The following is a 9,707-nucleotide window of genomic DNA, read 5'->3' as shown; positions in this document are numbered from 1 at the left end:
GAGCCGGAAGGGGGCAATCGCAGCCCCAGAGAGACATTATCTATAAAACTGGCTTCTTTGCTAACTAAAACTTATTGGGGGTCTGGACGGTCAACATCTGCCTGAGAAGGTGCGCCGGTTTTACACCCAGATAACCAAGTGGCGGGGAGGCGATAAGTCGCAGCATTGGCGCTCGCCAAACACCTCATCACCTGAGCTGCTCGGACCTGGGAAGAGCACAAAACGCAGCCCCAACTGAGTCTGCGCCTCTGAGGACTACCTGAGTGCCTGAACCTGAGCGGCTTGGACCTGGTAGGTGCATGCAACCCAGGGCCAGCCTCGGATTGTTCCCGGCGGAACAACCTAGAGCCTGAGCAGTGTGGGCAGGGAGGCTACACGCGCCGTGAGCGGGGGCAGACCCAGTGTGGCTGAGGCACTGCGAGCGCACGCCAGTGTCATTTGTTTGCAGCATCCCTCCCTCCCTCCCCATAGCGCGACTGAACGAAGAGAAGAAATACAGCTCCACCCACCAGAACACCGACACAAGCTTCCCTAACCAGGAAACCTTGACAAGCCACCTCTACATACCTACACACAGCGAGGAAACGCCACAATAAAGAGAACTCCACAAACTGCCAGAATACAGAAAGGACTCCCAAACTCAGCAATTTAAACAAGATGAAGAGACAGAGGAATACCCAGCAGATAAAGGAACAGGATAAATGCCCACCAAACCAAACAAAAGAGGAAGAGATAGGGAATCTACCTGATAAAGAATTCCAAATAATGATAGTGAAATTGATCCAAAATCTTGAAATTAAAATGGAATCACAGATAAATAGCCTGGAGACAAGGATTGAGAAGATGCAAGAACGGTTTAACAAGGACCTAGAAGAAATAAAAAAGAGTCAATATATAATGAATAATGCAATAAATGAAATTAAAAACACTCTGGAGGCAACAAATAGTAGAATAACAGAGGCAGAAGATAGGATTAGTGAATTAGAAGATAGAATGGTAGAAATAAATGAATCAGAGAGGATAAAAGAAAAACGAATTAAAAGAAATGAGGACAATCTCAGAGACCTCCAGGACAATATTAAACGCTACAACATTCGAATCATAGGGGTTCCAGAAGAAGAAGACAAAAAGAAAGACCATGAGAAAATACTTGAGGAGATAATAGTTGAAAACTTCCCTAAAATGGGGAAGGAAATAATCACCCAAGTCCAAGAAACCCAGAGAGTCCCAAACAGGATAAACCCAAGGTGAAACACTCCAAGAGACATATTAATCAAATTAACAAAGATCAAACACAAAGAACAAATATTAAAAGCAGCAAGGGAAAAACAACAAATAACACACAAGGGAATTCCCATAAGGATAACAGCTGATCTTTCAATAGAAACTCTTCAAGCCAGGAGGGAATGGCAAGACATACTTAAAATGATGAACGAAAATAACCTACAGCCCAGATTATTGTACCCAGCAAGGATCTCATTCAAGTATGAAGGAGAAATCAAAAGCTTTTCAGACAAGCAAAAGCTGAGAGAATTCTGCACCACCAAACCAGCTCTCCAACAAATACTAAAGGATATTCTCTAGACAGGAAACACAAAAATGGTGTATAAACTCGAACCCAAAACAATAAAGTAAATGGCAACGGGATCATACTTATTAGTAATTACCTTAAACGTAAATGGGTTGAATGCCCCAACCAAAAGACAAAGACTGGCTGAATGGATACAAAAACAAGACCCCTACATATGTTGTCTACAAGAGACCCACCTCAAAACAGGGGACACATACAGACTGAAAGTGAAGGGCTGGAAAAAGATTTTCCATGCAAATTGGGACCAAAAGAAAGCAGGAGTCACAATACTCGTATCAGATAAATTAGACTTTAAAACAAAGGCTGTGAAAAGAGACAAAGAAGGTCACTACATAATGATCAAAGGATCAATCCAAGAAGAAGATATAACAATTATATAATATATATCCACCCAACATGGGAGCACCGAAGTATGTAAGACAAATTCTAACAAGTATGAAAGGAGAAATTAACAATAACACAATAATAGTGGGAGACTTTAATACCCCACTCACACTTATGGATAGATCAACTAAACAGAAAATTAACAAGGAAAAAAAAAATGTATCTATAAAGTTCACTAAAGCAAAGCACAGTAAAATGAGGTATGACAATAAAAGGCGTTAAATTTATCAAAAAATAAATAAATAAAGTGCTGAAAAATTAAAAAAAAAACAAAACACTAAGATTATGACATCCCATCTCATCACTCATGGCGAGTAGAAGGGGAAAAAGTGGAGGCAGTAACAGATTTTATTTTCTTGGGTTCCAGAATCACTGTGGATGGTGACTGCAGCCATGAAAGTAAAAGATGCTTCCTCTTTGGAGGGAAAGCTATGACAAACCCAGACAGCATATTAAAAAGTACAGACATCACTTTGCCGACAAGGGTGCATATAGTCAAAGCTGTGATTTTTTCCAGTAGTCATGTATGGATGTGAAGGTTGGACCATAAACAAGGCTGACCACAGAGGAATTGATGCTTTTGAACTGTGGTATTGTAGAAGACTCTTGAGAGTCTTTTGGATTGCAAGGAGGTCAAACTAGTCAATCCTAAAGGAAATCAACCCTGAATATTAATTGGAAGGACTGTTGCTGAACCTTAAGCTCCAATACTTTGGCTACCTTATGTGAAGAATTGTCTCGCTGGAAAAGACCCTGATTCTGGAAAAGATTGAGGGCAAAAAAGATGGGGCTGGTAGTGTATGAGATGGTTAGATAGCGTCACTAACTCAATAGACATGAATTTGAACAAACTCTGTGTCGTAGTGGAGTTTAGGGAAGACTGGCATGCTACAGTCCATGGGATCACAAAGAGCTGCACATGACTTAGTGACTGAACAACAATGATAGGTTCCCACCTTCCACATGGAATCATTATTATAGTAGGGCAGAGAAATGGAGAGGTATCACTTGCTATCATTCTAAAGCTTGTAAAAGGAAAATGAATCTCATTAAAAACCCCATGAACAAAAATATGAGATCTATATTATTGTTTGTAAGAAGGGTAAAATGTCATATCTCTAGAGGAAATAATTAAGTTCAGAAGTTGAAAATTTAAAGCAAACGAAAAGAAGGCATGAAATGTTCCTGGATGGCCATAAACTATTAAATTTGTTTACAGCACTGTATAGAAAATGAGGAAAATTTGATTTGAAAGTTGGTGTAACTGGAGAAACCAGTGGGGACTTTGTTATTAAAGTGTGTTTTTATTTCAGGAACAAAGTTGTATTGCCAACTACATACTGCTATATTTTATTTGTGTGCTCTTTTACTTATAAGTGACATTATTAATGTGTCTGTGTGTAAAATTTGAAATAAATATGTTAGGAAAACCAAAAAAAAAACAACAACAAAAAAAAACTAAATTCAAAATGGATTAAAGACCTAAGTGAAAGACCAGAAACTATAAAGATCCTGGAAGAAAACATAGACAGAAAACCCTGGGACACAAATCATAGCAATATTTTTGGGGGTCTATCTCCTAGTGCAAAGGAAATGAAATAAAAATAAACAAATGAGACCTCATTAGACTTAAAAAGCTCTGCATAGCAAAGGAAACCCTCAACAAAACAAAAAGACAACCCACTGAATGGGAGAAAATACTTGCTAAGGGGTTAATATCCAAAATATATAACAGTTCATACAACTGAACATCACAGGAAACAATTGAAAAATGGACAGAAGACGTAAATAGACATTTTTCCAAAGAGGACATGCCGGTGGCCAACAGGTACGTGGAAAGATATTCATTTTCACTAGTCATCAGGGAAATGCTAATCAAAACTACAGTGAACTATCACCTCGCACCTGTCAGAATGGCTGGTTCATAAAGAACACAGCAAATGTTGCAGAGGATGTGGAGAAAAGGGAACCCTCGTACACTGTTTATAGGAACATAATTCGGTACAGTCACCGTGAAAAACAGTATGGGAGTTTCTCAAAAACTAAAAATAGGGAGGAGGGTTCAGGATGGGGAACACATGTATACCTGTGGCAGATTCATTTTGATATTTGGCAAAACTAATAAAATTTGTAAAGTTTAAAAAAAAAAATAGAGCTACTATATGACCCAGCAATTCCACTGCTGGGTATTTATCTGAAAACAAAAACACTGATTCAAAAAGCTACATAGCAGCGTTATTTACACTTGCCAACATAGGGAAGCAAACTAAGTGTCCATTAAAGATGAATGACTAGGGACCTACCTGGTGGTCCAGTGGCTGAGACTCTGCTCCCAGTGCAGGGGCCTAGGCTCGATCTGTGGTCAGGGAACTAGATCCCACATGCTGCAACTAAGACCAGGCATGGCTAAATAAATAAAATAAATATTAAAAGGTGAATGGTTGAGGATTCATCTTCTCCAGATGCCATCTTCTATCTCCCAAACTAGCCTGTGCTCTGGGTCTGCATTCCCACACATGGGTTGTTGTTTAGTTGCTCGGTTGTATCTGACTCTTTTGAGACCCCATGGACTGTAGCCTGACAGGCTCTTCTTTCCATGGGATTCTCCAGGCAGGAATACTGGATTGGGTTGCCATTTCCTTCTTCAGGGGATCTCTCCTCTCTGCCTGACCTAGGGATCAAACCCATGTCTCCTGCATTGGTGAGTGGGTTCTTTACCCCTGAGCCAATGGGAAAGCACATGGGTAGGAATTTCTTAAAGATTATCCTGAAATGTTTGCTTACATGTTGATCCCTCTTACTAGTCTGTAGCATTCCCAAGGGTGGAGCTATGTCTGGTACCTCTTTGTAGCCCCCATGCCTCACCTGTCCATGCCAGATAATAAGTGCTTGTTGAATTGAAAGTGTGAGCAAAATGTGCATTAGGAATCATGCCTCTGAGTGTTACACTGAAAGAACAGATCCGGGAATCCTGGGGAGAAAGTCTGAGATCAGGGTCAGAGATTCCAGGTCAGACTGTGGGCACCTTTCAGTGTCTGAAAAAGTTCTTGTTATGCTCACAGTCAGGTCTAAGGGAGACAAAGTCATAATAAAAAGTCAAAGAGGTTGGCATTTTTTACTACTATGAGAAAAACAACAAAAATGGAAATGGAGTACAAATTAGGAACAAGAACAGGCAACTAGTCAGTTTAACAAGCTCCAAACCAGGAAATGACTGTCTATCCTAGAACAAGGATTATCTCTTCTCCGTCTTGTGTTGGCTTCCTGGTGAGGAGGTCAGAGATCTCACCGTGACTGGACCGGGGATGAGGGGGTGGAGAAGTCGGGGTGGAGGAGTGGGAGGTGTGTGTGTGTGTGTGTGTGTGTGTGTGAGGTTCCAGAGTGTGGCAGGCTCTTTGGGGCTAGGGAACCCAGCATCCGCTCCTGACTGCCTTTCAAGGCACATCCCCCTTCCAGTTTGCCTGTCTGGATGTAGCTTGCTCTTTCCATTCCTTGTTACTATTCCCTCTCCCTCCCTCTCATCCTTCTACTTCCTGCTCCTTCAGCAGTGCCCCATCCCAACCCATTCTTTCTTTTCCTTTTATTAATTTTCCCTTTCCATACTACCTCTGGGCAAAGTGTAGATCTGAAATTTGTGTTCCTCTGTTTATCAGAGGAAATTTTATGTTCTGTATTTTCACTCTAAAAGTTAAATGCCCCCTCTCCCAATTTTTTTTTTCACTCTTAAAAGAGGATCCAATTCATAAAATTGCTCAGTATTTATTTGGACTTAATTAAAACCCATTCTGCTAGAACTTGAGGAAAAGCAAGCTTCTGTGTGTGTGGAGTGGGGAGTGATCGTGTGGGAGTGGATGCACTGAGTCTGACCACCCCGCTTCAGTCCACTAAGAAGGGGAGCACGCAGAAAGGGGAGGGGTAACACAAAATCTCAAGGAATTCTGAAGTTTCTTTCAGGAAACTTATCCCTCGGGGAACAACAGTTCATTGCTCTCCAAGAGCCTTCATTCCTAATTTTCTCAGTTGACCATAAAACACCCTGGAAATTACATACCTGGGGCTTTACTCACAAAGGGGATTCTCTGAAACTGGTTTCTTCTTGAACAAACTGCCTAGAGTGCCTCAGGTCACTCTCCTTTTAGGGAAGGACTTAGTATCTACAGGGATTGTCTTGTTATATTAGAGCAGATGCGATCTGGGCAATTTCATACCCAGAAACATGTGTTGTCCAGGAAACTCACATTTTGGAGGTGAAGACTGTGAAGCCCGGGGAGGTAAGGGACTCGCCTGTCACTGCATGGTTCCTCAGTGGTGAAGACCGGGCACCAATCCCATATCCAGGTTAGGTTGACAAGACCTCACTGGGCAGGAGTTATGAGCACATGTTTCATCATCTACAAATGGCAAGCTATATCATACTCCAAAAGCAGAAGATAGAGTAGGGTTTGCTAGGTTCAATTTAAATAAATGAAGATAGGATACACCTAAAACCTACATGGAGCCTTTCTTTCTTCCATGTTAGATGAACTGTCTTTCCCTTGTTGTATCTGATTTTGTTTACCCATGGACTGCAACACACCAGTTCCTCTGTCATCTACTATCTCCTGAACTTTGCTCAAACTCATGTCCATTGAGTTGGTGATGCTATCTAACCGTCTCATCCTCTACTGCCCCCTTCTCTTGCCTTAGATTTTTCCCAGCATCAGGGTCTTTTCCAGTGAGTCAGCTCTTCACATCAGGTGGACAAAGTATTGGAACTTCAGCTTCAGCAACAGTCCTTCTAATGAATATTCAGGACTGATTTTCTTTGGGATTTACTGGTTTGACCGCCTTGCAGTTCAAGGGACTCTCAAGAGTCTTCTCCAGCGCCATAATTCAAAAGCATCAATTCTTCTGTGCTCAACCTTCTTTATGGACCAACTCTTACATTTGTACATGACTACTGGAAAAACAATAGCTTTGAATATCCATGATCTTTCCTCCGGCTTCCCAGGTGGCTCAATGGTAAAGAATCCGCCTGCCAATGCAGGAGATGCAGGAGACTCATGGGCTACAGTCCACGGGGTCACAGAGTCAGAGATGACTAAGTGACAGCACGCACACGCCTTTCCTTAGCTTTTGGTCACTGAGGATCGCTGAGTCATTTTACGAACTCTAGTCCTCCAGGGATTTGATGCCTTTACTTTCCCAGTACTCTCCAGGAAGAGGTATTCTGTAAAAAGATTTACCTACTGCTTATCTTCAGATGATGTGAATAATATTGAAGGGACTGAAGCCTCTCTCACCGGCACAACTTTTGCTCTGCTCTGAGAGGTGCTGTCCTGTGTCACTCCATTTCCTACCACTAAAGCCCTTCCTGTTTCTCCTTAAATCTATTCCTCAAATTCAAACATTTGAAACTAAAGAAGCTTAAGATGATCTAGTCTAGTGGTATTCAAACTTGTTTTAACTATGGTCAAAAATAGAGTTATGTCAACAACCGATACATAGATATATAAGTGTGTACTCTGACTCTGTGTGAGATACTCTCCTATTTCTTTTTCTTTTATGTTCTATCTAATTCTTTAAAAATATTTGTCTAGACAGGCATGCTAAATTGACGTTGTGACTCCTTATTGGGGGAGTGTGACCCACAGTTGTAAAAGCACCGTGTGTGTCAGTGCTCAGTCATGTCTGACTCTTTGAGACCCCATGGACTGTAGCCCACCAGGCTCTTTTGTCCATGGAATTTTCCAGGCAGGAATACTGGAGTGGGTGCCATTTCATCCTCCAGGGGATCTTCTCCATCCAGGGATTGAACTTGAGTCTCTTGTGTCTCCTGCACTGGCAGGCGGATCCTTTACCATTAGTGCCACCTGGGAAGCTGTATAAAAAAACACTGGTTTAATCCAATTCTCTAACTTTACAAATAAGCAAAGTATGTTGAAAAATTTAAATGACTTGTCCAAGAACTGAATCCAAATATGAATAGAATTCTCAGACCTGTTGTGAGAGCTGCAAATCTTGGAACGTAGAAGTTTAATAATATCTCTTCATGATTTTCCTTTTAGAAACATAGATCCTCCCATAACCTACAGCTACTAGAAGGGACAATTTTGATGACAATGTTAAGAATTGACTGAATAAGGATAATTCAGTCAATGAGTATACATTCCACATATATGGACTATATTTATATTTATTAAGGGTCTAATGTACCAGACACAATTTAAACTAAGCCTTGAGATACCAAGATTAATGAGATAATGGTGGAGTCTTGGATCAAAGTGTATCCATAGGCATGGAAAGCATTGAGCTAATTCAATTCATGCTGTGAAAGTTTTTACATGACTGGTCATGTGAAATTGACAGATATTTAATGAATGCTTACAAGAGTGACTGTATTTTCTAAAACTCAGTTTAGTCTAACAAGAATGAGTCCATAAGGGGGCAAGAGATATATGATTTTAAGTTAAGACTAAAATAACTGGTGATAAATATGAACCCATCTTGGAAATCCAGGAGGTTATGGTCACTGTTAATTATTGTACTCAATCCTAAGAATCACCAGTTATTCCAGATTTCAAAACTCAATATAAAGCAATGTTCATTTTGCCCAGATTTTCCAGCTGACAACGTGATGGATATTTTCTAAGTTATCCCTGCGAATCAGTCTGTCATGGAGCTTAGTGGCTCCAATTTCAGGTACCATTTCTCAGCCCTTCTTTTCCTGTTAAGCTACATACTTTTCTGTCTTGTCAAGTACTTTGCCAAAACATGCAGTGAGCTGAACACACCCTTATCTTCAGAGAAAGGACATCCTTTTCGATTCCCGAGAAACCATAATTGCTAAGGCAGTGGGATTTTCTGTGGTCTTTGCTTGCCTCCCTTCTTCTCTCTCTAGAGGAGGGAGAAGCATGGAGGGAGGAATTCAGGGGGAGTCTGATGCCCTCCTGACCTGGATCCTCCTGTCTGAGGAAGCCTGTGGTGCAGGCAGAAAGGAACTGTTGACTTGGAGAGAGAGACTGGGAGAGGCCGGAGTCAGTGGAGGGTATGTGCCCTGTTCCCTCTAGTTCTTGCTCTCTCTCTGATTCTCGTGCTTGCTTCTTCTTAGCAGTAAACATGACTCCTCAGAGCCTCCGGTTAGAAAATCTGAAGACTGAGAGAGGAAGGCATTAACTCCCTAAACTAGTTGATTACCAGAATATGGTAAAGGATTTAACCTTCTTTTTTTTTTTCCTTTTCTATAGATAATCAGTTGTTTTTCACTGATAAATTTTATGAAACTTCAAGGGGTGGGAAAGTGTTAAGATTCCAGTTAACTGTTTTAGCGCTTGCTGTGTGGTTTGATCCAAAAGTACTGCTGGATTTTAGTAGTTGATTGGAAGCATCTTGATTCTGCTCTGTATGAATATGAAGATTATGCTCTGTGTGAATAGGTAACAGCCATCAGAAACAGCTAATGAATCTTGTTAGCTTGTGACACTTGTCTGGGGTTTGCACTTCAGCCTGTAACTGTTGGGAAAGCAATGACTGTGGAGGCCAGGTTTGCTCATGGATCCAGGTCTTCCATTCTCTCTCTTCAAAAGTTGAACGTTTTGTCTTAAGTTTTCAATGTTACTGATCACAGTATCTTCTCTCAGTATCTCAGTGCAGGTGAGGCAGAGGATGCAAATGCTCTAAGTTGAGGGAGGCAGGGTGAGAGGGAAAACATTGGTTTGAAACAGTGGAAATGGAAAGTAACAGGGAATAGGCT

Source organism: Bison bison, unplaced genomic scaffold (genome assembly GCF_000754665.1).
Source record: "Bison bison bison isolate TAMUID 2011002044 unplaced genomic scaffold, Bison_UMD1.0 scf7180017864498, whole genome shotgun sequence".
NCBI lineage: Eukaryota > Metazoa > Chordata > Mammalia > Artiodactyla > Bovidae > Bison > Bison bison.
This window is presented reverse-complemented; position numbering follows the sequence as displayed.